Source organism: Triturus cristatus, chromosome 8 (genome assembly GCF_964204655.1).
Source record: "Triturus cristatus chromosome 8, aTriCri1.1, whole genome shotgun sequence".
Classification (NCBI taxonomy): Eukaryota; Metazoa; Chordata; class Amphibia; order Caudata; family Salamandridae; genus Triturus; species Triturus cristatus.
Genome location: NC_140591.1, coordinates 1,549,740,930 through 1,549,755,021, shown reverse-complemented (window position 1 = coordinate 1,549,755,021; position 14,092 = coordinate 1,549,740,930). Strand labels below are relative to the sequence as shown.

General features: G+C 42.9%; 1 long non-coding RNA gene across 1 annotated transcript in view; it reads right to left on the bottom strand.

Moving 5' to 3' along the window:
• Positions 1-268: 268 nt before the first annotated feature.
• The window catches only part of LOC146806112 (uncharacterized), a 135,539-nt gene continuing 121,715 nt past the window's right edge, over positions 269-14,092 (bottom strand). Inside the window, exon 3 of the long non-coding RNA XR_014967550.1 lies at positions 269-849. This is a non-coding gene — a long non-coding RNA (uncharacterized LOC146806112). The remainder of the gene's footprint in view (positions 850-14,092) is intronic.

Here is a 14,092-nt window from a genome sequence, read left to right as displayed (position 1 = left end):
GAAAAATATAAAAATAACTTATAAACAAATGATAACATCCACGTATTTAAAAAAATTAAATGAAGACAAAAGATGCAGATTTCTAATTATATTTACAAATGTACATAAATATAAAATATTTAAAAACATATAAAAATGGAGAATAGAATTCTTTATTTACATTAACAAAATAATAATTAACAATACTAAATAAATATCTTAAATAAAGTTCCCATGGTTTCACATTGAGAACAATTTAGAAAATGTTCCTTTTATAATTTTACAGGACTCCATGACACACGCGGCTGTGCATCTCTTTCTACATTTGATGGGGTGCTGCAGAGGAGATGAGATGGAAGGCAGAGCTGCAGTCAGGGAAATCTTTTTTACATTTTTTAAAAAAACATGTAAGTTAGATAATTTACTACAAAGGGAGAAAGAGGAATTACACTAAAGCCAATTAGAATAGAAATGTTTAAATTTATGTATACTAGCCAGATTTAAATCCTCACTGCAGGTTGTGTTCAAATTATTAAAAGAGTTATGCCAACCTTCATTGGCATTGTTTGTTTTTGTACTTGCTTTTAAACAAGTAGTGCAGCTATTCCACCACTCAATAAGAAATAGTGGTTTCCTGCTAAATCCATACCTGTTCAGAGAGCCAATCCATGTTTACTCAAAGTAATTTAGTGAAGGGGACAAATGTCTCTGCATTTTGCTTACATTATTCTGGTTGTGTAATTGAAGTGTAGTACTCATTGGGAGGCACAAAACATATCAGTTAGTGGTTTTTCAATATAAATTGCAATTTACTGCTTGACATATAGTCTTGAACTACAGATGTTTCTTTTGAATTGTGCGCCAATATGCCTGTTAAAAGAGAAAAAACATATTTCAATTGTGGGCAGTAGGGTATAATTGAGTAATAGCATTAACCATTTGGATTTCAAAATCAATAAGAATTTTTTTAAGGCCTTTACATTTTTTTATCATGATGTGGCAGTTTCGAAGCAAACAGCATTTTGTTGTGAACAGCACAGTACAATGAAGCTTCAGTACTGCCACCTAAGCAAAATGGATAAGATTTATGCAAGAAAAAGGGAACACTAATGTTAACCAATTGTTGATTCAATAAATCACCTTCCAGATATCTGCTCAAGTGCATAATTATTTTTCCCATTCCATTACTGATGCAAGATATAAAAGTAATGAGTCTATCTCTCTGCATCGATAACTGCTCAGTTTTTTCTTCTTTAACTCATCATATGAAGCATTTATATGACATGCACTGTTGTGTGATGTATGTTTTTGGATTCATTCATGGTGTATATATACTGTGAGGTAGTGTACATAATAATTGACAGAGATATGTAATAACCTACAAAGTTACCATACCTGCAAAGTACCACCAACATTGATGGTGCATGAAAATATGCAGAACACAGGAGCATATGGAGGGTTTATTTCTTAGGGCCAGGCCAATACACCAAACTATACACACTAACTGGCATGTATGTGGATAAACCAGTGGATGAATGAGTGTGGTTGCATTAACTTAGAAAATGAGAAAATCTCATACTACTGGTGAAGTATCTATGCTTCATGCCTTTCTTGTGACTTAATCAATCACAATGCCTAAAATTCCACATCCAAGGCTCAAATATCTCTTCCTTGCATGTATTTTCTATTTTGTCCCTTTCTCTCTCTTCCTGTCCCCTTTACTCCACTAACTATCTGGAAACGTGATCAATATTGAAGGCACCTGAGTTTTATAGTAATGGGATGTACCATACTGTAGCACACTACAAACGCAGAGTGAACAATCTATTAGGTTTACAAATACAATGCCGATCCCACAGTAACCAACATCAACACCCACCAACAGTACGCTCACCCGATGAATATCAATATAGTATAGATCCCACCTCTGAATCCAAAGGGCCTAAACAACCCATCCTAAAGAAGGACAGTTACTGACTATTGACATTAACTGAGAGGCAACATTATTTTATCATGAAATGAGGATTGGGAACCAGAGTCCTGGATTTTGCAGAACGATAGGATCAACGAGTTTGCTTGGTTTTCACTTAGGAAAAAAATGGGGTAGCTGCTCTCATCTCAAAGAAAGCAGTCATATCTATATTAGACAATGTGATAATGAAGGTAAAGTGTTAATAACTAAAGCACACAAAGATTATGTTAACTTTCATATAATCTGCATTTATAACCCAAGTGGGGAGCGATCCCAAATTGCCACATTTTGGATTAACCTAAACAAATGAGCCAATGAAATATCAAACGACTCAAGAAAACTACTGGGAGGTGGCTTCAACCTTCCTTGGGATACAACCCTTGACGGGATATATTCTTGTAAACACAGGCAGATCAAATTGTAGTCGAAACAAATTAAGTGATATATGGTGTCTGCTTAACCCCACAGGAAGCAAATTCACTTTTTACTCTCATCCGCAAAACACTTTAAGAAGAATAGATTGCTTACCGACTGATGATACATTAACACTGAAATTAATCAAAATCCCAACATGGACCAAATCCTAATCCCTGACCATGCCTGCATCTCCTTAGAATAAAGCGTCATCAAAGCTCCAATTGGGATGTAAATATGGAGAATTATTGGGGAAATCGTAAAGGCAAAAGAACAAAACTCAGCATCTAGTTAACACATTTTTGAAGAAAATGTAACATTGGATGTATGCCCAGAACTCCTGTAGGGTGGCATTAAATTCACTGTAAAAAGGGGTTATGATAAATAGTATGTCTACCAAGAACAAACACATGGGGAAAAAACTGGTGGCTTTAAAGGAAGAAATCAAATCCCTGGAACACACCTCTGCACCCTCCAGAAACATCGACATTCAACACAAATTAAAGCTCCTAAAATATGAGTATTACAAAATCATCAGTGAAAGAGACCATTTATGATCACTAATCTCAAAAAAAGTCTGCTAGCTTAATAATACCTATAACATACAGCAATGTCTCAAAATGGTGTTAGCTGGAGTTCAGTTACACGTAGCACAATTAATTGCTGGGAATTAAATCGGAAGGGGAGAAAAACAGGGAGACAAATTTCTTTTGTAACATAAATTGTATTTTAGTGAATATACATATGTGACATATTTAGCTTCATATAATCAAAGATATGGAAGGGTGACACTGCGTTACATTGAATGACATGTAACCTGTGGGATACTGTGCACAAGTGCTCGTGAAGGATTGCGACCGCGCAGGTGACACATGAGGAAGTATGTACAGCGATAGGATGGGGCGCAACAAAGAACAAGTGAAGGTAAAATTTACATAGTTAGGATAACCGAATAATAAATGGTAATGAATACAAAATAATCAAGTGGGGTATCCTTGATCCTTGAGGGGAGAGCCGAGAATTCCGCTGTAAAAGTCGACAGTGTTTCGGCCTGTAGAGGTATTTAGGCCATCATCAGGACCAGGTTACTGTTACTTATATGGCAGTGCTGGGGATAAAGGGATATACATATATATCTGAATACATGTGATCATTCCATGATGGGCCAAGAAGAATGTAATAGAAAGGGGAAAGTATAAGAATTACTTAAAATTGAGCCCAAGTAGGGGAAAAAGGAAAGAAACCAGGGAAGGCATGGGTTGCAGCAAACAAATACCGCTTGACTAGGCTCAGAGAAAAAAGATTGTGCGAAACAGCGCTAGTCCCAGTGAGGGAAGACAACTTACGCGAGAGGGTGCACTGTCAGAAATCCAGGTGGGGCAAAGTCCAAGGCAATTAGGGTAGGACCTGCGAAGGTCCTGTCTAAGGGGAGAAAGGAAGAAATGAGCGACGGAACACCAATGCCTGAGGCGGAAATTAGGTGGTAAATGGGGGGAACAAAATTCCCATAGCTTACTCGAAGGGACGTAATTGGGGGTCCCAAGGGGTCCAGCAAGAAACACAGGTAATCACTCACAGTTGCGACAAATCAAAAGCTGCTGGTTAGATTACCTAGAAAGCAAATGAACGAGCCTGATAAGTAGGAGGTACAATGGATAGGCCAAAGGGTGGGATGGTGTTGTTCCCTGGCGTAGGAAATGGTGATAACATGGTAAATACGCCGGTTGGGGGACAGGGGGGCCGGGCCGCGGCCTGGAGAGAGGCCCCTATGTGGGGGAGGGGGTCACGTGGTGTAAGAAAATGTGCAACAAGGTGCTGCAGGTGTTTCCCTCTGGCATGGTAAACCAGAGCAGGGCATGCACTGTGTGGCGTGTGCTGAACTACGCCAGGTCGGTGGTGAAAGCGCAGACACAGGGCAGATAGCCACCGGGCTGCATGGCTGGAGTGGAGCAGGAAATCGTCTGGTTACCAGTATAGACCTCCATAGAGGAGAACAAGAGTCTGCATGTGCTGGACTGTGTCAGGGGGACATGAAGAGTAAACATGGGGCGGGGAGCCACCGTGCTACGGGGGTGGGTCGGGTAGCTGTCAGGCAGCGATTAGAGAAAGTGGAGGACCGGCCGCAAGGGCCGTGGTCAGCACGGACAGCATTCGTGAGAGTGAGTTGGCGGGCTACACTTACTTCCGAAGGTAAGCTTGATATATCCCTTTCTCCCCAGCACTGCCATTTAAGTAACAGTAACCTGATCCTGATGATGGCCTAAATACCTCTACAGGCTGAAAAACCGTCCACTTTTACAGCGGAATTCTCAGCGTTCCCCTCAAGGATACCCCACTTGATTTTTTTTCATATTCATTACCATTTTTTTTTTAATATAACTTTTTATTAACAAACATCGGCATATAGGCATTTAAAAGTCAGCTTAATATCAATACATGCATGACAGTTCGAGGCAATACTACTACAAATTACACACAGTGACAACATTTCAAGGAAGAAGCAAATCATCAAGTTCAATACTCGGTGGGGGAACGCAAATATCTCCACCATAGGAGTTCCACTGCGACCAGATGCGGGACCACTTTTTAGAACAGCCTCGGGCCGTATACACCGTCTTTTCTCTGAACATACACCAGTCCATATTAGCCTCCCAAGCTTCCAGAGTAGGAGGGGCTGCTGCTCCCCAGGCCTGAGCAATGTTTCTTTTTGCCAGCATGAAACCCAAAGTGTCCCATTGTGTTTGGTGGGTGGTAAGATTGGTCGGTTCCCATATGTTTAGTAAGCATCTGCGTGCTTCAGGGTAAATGGTAACAGTGAGGACAGCCCTCATCACTTTGTGTACCTCCCTCCAATACGTTTGAATTAGTGTGCATTCCCACATGATGTGCATAAACGTGCCGACTAGGCCACATTTTCTACGACAGTCTCCTGTTTCGGCTCTCCCCATCAGTACTAGCCGGGGACCGGTCATATATATCCTATGTAGGATTTTAAGCTGGACTAGCCGTAATCGAGACGGAATGGCCACCACTCGAGGAGAGGATATCGCCTCCTGCCAATCATCATCATCCATTTCTATACCATCTGCCTCAAAACTGAAGAGGATCATCCATGTGATGTATTGATTTATTATAAATTAATGAGATGGTCTCATCAGGGATGTGACCATCCAGTATTCTGTCCTCTAATGGGGATGATTCAGGAAGGTACGTGCCTCTTGGGATGAGGGAATGTAGTGCATGGCTAACTTGTCTGTAATGAAAGATCTCAGTGTCAGCAAGTTCGTGTTGACTCTGGAGGGTGGCAAAAGGTGTCACCCCTCCCTTCTCCCATATATCCTTGATTTGTGATATGCCAATCAAGTCCAATTTATCAAACCCCTTTGATGTCCACAGTTTACCTAGTTGTGCAGAGTCCCATGGGTAGTAGCTAGCGCCAATTTACGTTTCCATCCAAGGGATTTATTTGCAGCATGCCATACCCTGACGGAGTGTCCAGTGGGCCCTGTTAGTCCGGACCGGCTAGATCTCGAATAAAGAGATCTATTATAATTTCCTCCGGGAAGAAGCCACTTATCCATCCGGTAGCCTGGGTTGTTAAGGTCTCCATATGTGCTATGATTGATAGCTGCTAGGTGTGCAGCCCAGTAATACTTCTTTATATCTGGCAGACTGATGCCACCATCGAACTATTTTAATGTGAGTTTACCCAAGGTTATACGTGGTGATCCGTTCCATAGCAGGTCTCTCTGAAGGTGTTCAATTTCCTTAAAATATTTCAAGGGGACTGGGACAAGCGAATTTTGCATGGCATAAAGAAAATGGGGTAGGGACATCATTTTAAAAAGAGCTGCTTTGCCCAGAAGAGAGAGGGGAAGAGACTTCCAACTGGCTATGTCTCGCTTTAAGCGAATCATCGGAGGAAGGAGATTTTGTTCATATCGAAGTGTAGGGTCTAGGGAGAGAAATATTCCTAAGTAATTTGAAGCCTGTGGCACTGATCTGAATTGGACAATTGCTCATTACCATTTATTGTTCGGTTATCCTAACTATGTACATTTTACCTTCACTTGTTCTTTGTTGCGCCCCTTCCTATCGCTGTACATATTTCCTCACGTGTCACTTGCGCCGTCACAATCCTTCACGAGCACTTGTACACAGTATCCCACATGTTACATGTCAGTCAATGTAACGCTGTGTCACCCTTCCATATGTTTGATTATATGAAGCTAAATATGTCACATATGTATATTAACTAAAATACAATTTATGTTACAAAAGAAATTTGTCTCCCTGGTTTTCTCCCTTTCTGATTCAATTCTGGGCAATTATTTGTGCTACCTGTAACTGACCTCCAATTAACACCCTTTTGAGACGTTGTTGTATGTTATAGATGATTGCCCTAGTCTCTTTAGGGTATATGGGCTACCTCCTGTAGTTTGATATAGCTTAATAATGCCGACATGACTCTAGTAAACTAACTTAAGGCCAAGGGTAATAAACGTAAACATCACTGCAATCAAGGATAACACAGGGCACACTAAATCTCACACAGAGATTATTCTAGATTGCCTTCATGAGTTTAATTCCAATTTGTATAACATGGAGATGCAACCCTCTGGAGATATCTTTCAAGCGTACCCAGGTAAACTACAGCTAGCCTCACTAGAGAATAAGTCATATACGGGAGCTTAACAAACAAGCTGGCAAACCAGAACTCACTAGGGCCGTCAGCTCACTAAAAATGGCATGAATCGGTTGCCATGGAGTTGTTGTAAAAGTTACAAGACACTATTTATTAAGCCACATGGAATAACTATTCACATATTATGCTTGATTCAGGACAATTGGTAATATGGCATTGGAAGGTACCATTACGTTGATCCATAAGGAAGAATATCCCCTAAAAACTAAGGATTATAGGTTCCTGTAGGAGGCTGGCTTAGTATATGGTACACACTTATCTAAGTGAAACACCTTGCACTGATCCAGGCAACCCTCATGGTGATGCTAGTGGTCTTTGATAACCATAAAAAGCCCTCAAAGTGGTAGCTGTGGAAAGCAGCCTTCAGGCTTATCTTGAAGGAGTACTAAGCAGCTTGTTCAACCAGATCTAATTGTGTAGGTTGAGCAAAAAAGAACCACACAGTGTATATATAAAAATATGTCTATTTATTACACAACACTCGCAAACACATTGGTATATGTCCTACCCGGATTTATATAAACACAAATGCACAATAATACTATATTTTGTTGTTGTTTTTTTAACACATATTTTATTGAGTTTTCAGTTTTGTTGATGTTCACATTACATTCCTCCATGTACATATGAGTCAATCAGTGACATGCAGTTCTGATGTTTACAGGGTTTCATGGCAACAATCAAGCTTACAAGTATAACATCTCTAGGTTATCTATTTGCATATATTGATCGCATACATGAATACGGTGGAAAAATTTGGTATACGTTATACATAGTCGATTTACATGATGCCTATAATCACAAATATATCATCTACCATCGTTCAATCAAATAATACATCTGATTCAAGTACATGAAACAACAATAAAGAACTGAGCTACTATGAACGAAGTGTCTGCTTCAATTACCTGGCTGGCTGGTCAGGGCTGAGGGCGTTAGGACCAGGAGGGGAGCGGGTGGGAAATGGGGGGGAAGCAGAGGGGGGTAGGAGAGAGGGCCAAGGGGGAAGGAAGGGGGAGGGAGGGGCAGGGGGTTCAGGGGGGACGAGAGGGACAGGGGAGGAAAGGGAAAGGAAGTAGGTCGTGACCTCAGAAGTACATCAGTCGTCAGCAAGAGTAGTCGATTGTATTTTGAAATGTTCTAGTAGTTGAGCTCATTCTTTGATAATGGTTTCTTCCTCAGCCCTCTATACTCCACGCGCTGCAGCACCTCTCTCACAGTAGCAACCCATTTTATGACCTCCTCACGCCATTTCGCCTCATGTGGCGCCCTGTGTGATTTCCACCGCTTTGTGATACGTCTCTTGGCCAACATTAAGGTGAGCCCTGTAAGACGGCGTAGTACCTTCGCCTTCTTAGGAAGGGGAAAGAGACCCAGATGACAAGCTTTAGGAGCATTCCAGGTGGAGAGTTCAGTGAGATGTGTGAGGCCCTGTATGACCTCTGTCCAGAATCCTACAAGGGAGGGGCAGGCCCATAACATGTGTACAAAATCTGCCTCTGGGCAGTTGAATCTAGTACATTCTGAGGATGAAGGTGGGTACATACGCTTTATCGCCCGGGGCATGAGGTATGCCCTGTGTAGTACGAGCAGTTGTATTATTTTGAGCCAGACATTTCGGGAAACGCGCCTAGGATACTCAAAGATCTGTACCCATTCCCTGTCAGTAAACTCTCTGGCCATGTCTGCCTCCCATTTATGATGAAGAGTCAACAAGGAGATTCACAGATGGGACCGTAAACCTCGGTACAACCATCTGACTAGATGACTACCATGGCCCATTATGTGTAGCGTCTGCATAGTTCGAAGGTCGGGGGCTCCTTCTGGTCCACCAGCCAGTGCTTACGCACATATTGTGTAATCGCAGCATGTCGTAGAAACAGTGTGGGAGGGGACAAAAATTTCTGTGTGAATTCTTCATGAGGCATTAAGTTCCCATCAAGAAATAAGTCACCTGCGGTCTCCACGCCAGCCTCCACCCAACTGCGCAGTCTAGTGGCAGATAGTACGCCCCTTAACGTGGGTAGGCCGCACAGGGGGACATTTGGGGCATATGGTACAGGCCTGCCAGTGTATTTCATCGCTAATTTCCAATAATGGAGTTCAATGTGTAATAGGAATGGGGGGGTCTTGCACTCGATCCGCACCAGGGCATTATAATGATTGCAGTGATCCAGCACGCAGATGTTCGGGAGAATAACCTATCTCAAATAGGTTATGACTGTCAAACCAATAAGCCAATCACTGCAGCTGCCTCACTATATAATAGGCCTTTAAACCTGGTGCTCCCATGCCCCCTTCAATGCTCGTTAACTGCATTTTGGTAAGAGCCAATCTGTGACAATCCTGTCCCCATAGTAGTGAGGTCAATAACCTGCCTAGTGCTCTATAAATCCAGGCAGGAAGGACAACAGGGAGATTCACAAATTGATACAATAATCTAGGGAGCATAACCATTTTAGAAACGGCTACACAGCCTGCGGTTGTTAAGAGTACAGACCACATTTCCATTGTCGGTGTCCGATGTGGTCCAGTTGATATGGAGCCCTAGATATTTAAAGGTGGAAGGCTCTACCTTCAACTGCACTGGTCCAAATTGAAGTGTGAGAAGAGTGTACATATCATTAAAGGAGAAAGCTACTGATTTGGAGGCGTTAAGGTGCAAACAGATATCTCCTCAAATTCCTCAAACAGCGAGGCTGCAGGTGTCATGACTACATGCATATCTGCAAAGTAGAGCAAAATGTCATCTGCATAGGCCGAAACAGGCTGGCTTAGCCGGCCAACCGGAATACTGTTGTAGATAAAAGGTGGTCCACAACGGCTTTCTTCTCAGGTTGTTTTTATTAAGTTAGACAGGAAACACAAGAGCGGACTCTCCACAGCAGAAGCCAAACGCAACTGCCAAAGGAGAGAACACAGAAGCATGAAGCAACCTAGAACATAGTAAAAGGAACATTCCACAAGCTCAGAGAATGCCCAACAAGCAGAACATGTACTACACATCTTCTTTCTTTCTAATGAAAAGAAAAGAGAAAGAAAAAAAACACCTCAACACACAAAATCTTGCAAATAAGCTGGAGCTCTTCTTAACCTTTGAACCCTACCCCGTGGCAAAGGCAAAGGAAGAGGAATAGCATCTGGAGCAGAGTGAACACCAGAGGCACCAGAATCTCCCCACCCACCAACCACATGAGATGCAGGAGACACCGAGGTAGCCTCGTGTGGCAAGGGCGCCAAAAGATAACCACTGTTACCTTCTGCTGAAGAAGATTCACACCCGCTGGCCAGAGACCCACCCTTTTTATAAAGAGCCACCCGTCTAAAGTTCCAACACTCCCCATTGTTCAAGATAACACAATTATCCAAGACCTTCTTCACAGTAAATGGCCCCTTGAATTTAGACAACCCCCTTGCAATTCTACCACTCTTGACCTTAACTAAGTCACCCACCCGAAAAGAACACCCAGTGGACAAAGAAACAACCCCAGAGGGGTTCTTTTGCAAAGCCACCACTCGCTTCATCCAAGCAGGAACAAGTTTGGAACCCGGAGTGCGCCCTCTCATCAGTTGAAAAGGAGACAATCGACCGTCTACCAAGGGTGTGGTGCGATAGGCCCACAACATCTCATTAACCATTTTCCTTACAATGAGACCCTCAGAGGAAGCCATTTGAATAATGCCTTTCACCACTCTATTAGCCCTTTCACACATGCCATTTCCTTGAGGGTTGTACAAGGAGGTACGATGATGAGTAACACCACAACCCTTAAGAAAAGACTGCATTTCCAAAGAAGTGAGTTGTGTACCATTGTCTGTGATGAGCACGGACGGAAGACCCTCATCTCTAAACAAATCGCCCAAAAACCCAATTGTCCTTTCAGTAGTAATGTTGTTAGTGAACTCCACCACCAACCATTTTGAGTAAACATCAACAACCACAATAGCATACCTGTCCTTCTCATGAAGTTCACCCATTGGGCCAATAAAGTCCAAGCAAATACTGTGCCACGGTGAACCAGGGTTTTGTATGTGAGTTTGAGAGTTGCTGGGACCAACCTTAAGTCTCTTTTCGCCCTCCTTGCAAGTAGGACAATTCACCACCCAGTCCACCACCTGTGCATCCATACCCGGCCACCAGAAATTATCTCTCAGCCGGCGTTGTGTGAGAGTTTGGCCTAAATGGCCCTCGTGGGCCAGAGCCAACAATTTCCTTCTCAGACCACCAGGAGGTACAAACCTTTCACCTTTGACAATCAAATTATCCGTAACAAGAGAAAGATCCTCCAAAACTTTTACAAAAGGACGTACCGAAACTGAAACTGCACTCTCTCTCCTAGAACCTAGCCTGATAAGCTTAATGACCTCTTGTAGCGTAAGATCGGCAGACATTTCACGCTCCCAATCAACAGCCTGAAAAACACCTTCTCCGACAAACACAGCATCTTCAATAGAAGCAACAGCAACATCATCCTCAGACGAGAACGGAGCTCCCACAGTCTTCCAATCTAGCGTCGACCTAGAAAGACAATCAGCCTGTGTATTCCTCCATCCCTGGATATATTGGACAGTGTATTGAAACTCCTGAAGCTTGGAAGCAAGCCTAGCTAATCTAGCCGAGCCTTTACCCGTTCCTCCCGGAGAGAGAATCTTAACAAGAGGCTTGTGATCGGTTTTGAGCACGAACTTCATGCCCCACAGGTAGGTACGAAAGTGTTCCACTGCCCATGAAGCTGCCAGAGCCTCCCTTTCGATAACCGAGTAATTCCTCTCAGCCTCTGTTAAAGTTCGTGACGCAAAAGCAACAGTACGCTCATCCTGACCAGAGATTTGTGAAAGCATAGCCCCAAGACCGGTAGCACTGGCATCAACCGTCACCACAGAACTTTTCTTGATGTCAAACGGGGTAAGAACTTTTGCCTCGCAAATCTCTCTTTTAATAGCTTCAAAAGATTCTTGAACCTCTGTAGACCACACAAAGCTAACCCCTCTCTTTAACAATGACCTCAAGCAAGAAGTCTTGTCAGAAAAGTTCTTGACAAACTTAGCATAGTACTCGATAAGCCCCATAAAGGACCGTAACTGGTCCTTGTCCTGAGGTTGAGGAGCAGAGCGAATCGCCCTACACAGATCCTCCTTCGGGCTCACCCCACTTGCACTAATGGTGTACCCTAAGTAGTCTACACGCTCTGACAAGAATTTGCATTTATCCTTTCGCAAAGTCAAACCAGCCACCAAAAGCCTGTCCAACACTATCTTGAGAGTGACATTATGTTGCTCCACTGAATGCCCATAGATCAAAATGTTGTCTTGAAAGTAGACCGTATTACCCACTCCCTCAAGAAGATTGGAGACCATCCTTTGAAATACGCTGGCAGCTGAATTAAGCCCAAAAGGCAAGCGAGTAAACTGAAACGTGCCAAAAGGTGTAATGAAGGCAGTTAAATGCTTAGAGTCCTTATGCAAGTTAATCTGGTGATAAGCACTTCTAAGATCCAGCTTAGAAAATACTTTAGCACCATGTAACGTAGTGACCAACTCGGATATATTGGGAAGAGGAAAAGTGTCCGCAACCACACAATCATTCAAGGATCTTAAGTCAACACAGAAACGGAGCTTGCCATCCGATTTCTTTGTGACGACTATGGGAGAAACCCAGGGTGATGCCTCGACTGGTTCAATTACTCCAGAGGCCAACATCTCATCGATCATGTTCTTAACTTCTTGTCTAACAACGATTGGGACTCGCCTGACCTTGTGCTGCACAGGAATGGAGTGGTCCCTCAACACAATTCGATGAGAATACCCTTTGAGTTGACCCAAGCTTTCTCTAAATACAGCGCTAGCATCGCCCAAAATCTTCTCCAACTCATTATCCTCGATTATCATCACCTGTGGTGAAGCACGAGGGTTGACAATGATCGCCAAGTCATACTGGTGAACCCAACCCAGAATTGCCGGGCCTGACCTAGAAACATAAACTTTCCCTTGTATGTTCCTATAAGAAAAGACAATGTGTGCATTGAAGTACCCCAAAATGTCAATGGTCTCGCCTTGATAACCACCCGGGGAAATGTCTTTAGGTAAAAGATGCCTAGTACCCCAATTGAGCAAGAAAAGATCATGTGGGATAATAGTGTACCTTGAACCTGTATCCACCATTAGGTGAATATCTTTGCCATCTATGATGAAAAGTGCCTTAGGCCTGACTTTGAGTTTGTCACTCAACACCACAGACGAATCACCATCAACCACCAGAATTTTGTGACCATCTTCATCAACAAATGCACTATCGTCCACAGAAGCCACAGAAGAACGAGGTTTGCTACGACAAACTCTCGCATAATGACCCACCCTACCACACTTCAAACATTCTTGTTTGGCTGCAAAACAAAATTTGGAGTCTGAGGAGTGAACGGTGCTGACGCACCTGTTGCACATGCGAGTTACAGAGGACTTCTGTGTAGTGGGATTTTTGATGAAAGGAACTTTTTTGACAAGCTTCTTATTCTTTACCGCTGCTATATCAGCTTGTTCTCCGGAAGAGTGAGTTTGTTCTGAGCATTCCTGACAGGAAATTTCATTAACGTCACCAGAATTCTTCTTTTCAAGTTCCTTCATATATCCTTGAGACTCCTCAACAATTTTAGCTAGGTCTATGGCTGTCAGTAGGTTAGGATTTTTCGCCGCCCAAAGACGCTCTTGGATCTTCTTGTTATTGCACTGTACAATAAGTTGATCCCTAATAAGTTCATCCGTCATTCCACCGAACTTACATTTCACTGACATCTCTCTCAACCTGGCAACAAAGTCATCGATAGATTCGCCTGTTCTTTGGCTTTTTGTGTAGAACCTGTATCGATTCATGACTAAGTTCTCCTCCTTCGCATATCTTACCTCAAGCCTACCAATGGCCTCCTTATATTCGTCAGGAACAGGTTGCCCATTAGCTTGTAGTGCTTGGGGTAAATAGCGAAAAATGCGTTGACCTTCTTTGCCCAAAGAACCTAGTAAGAGTGCTT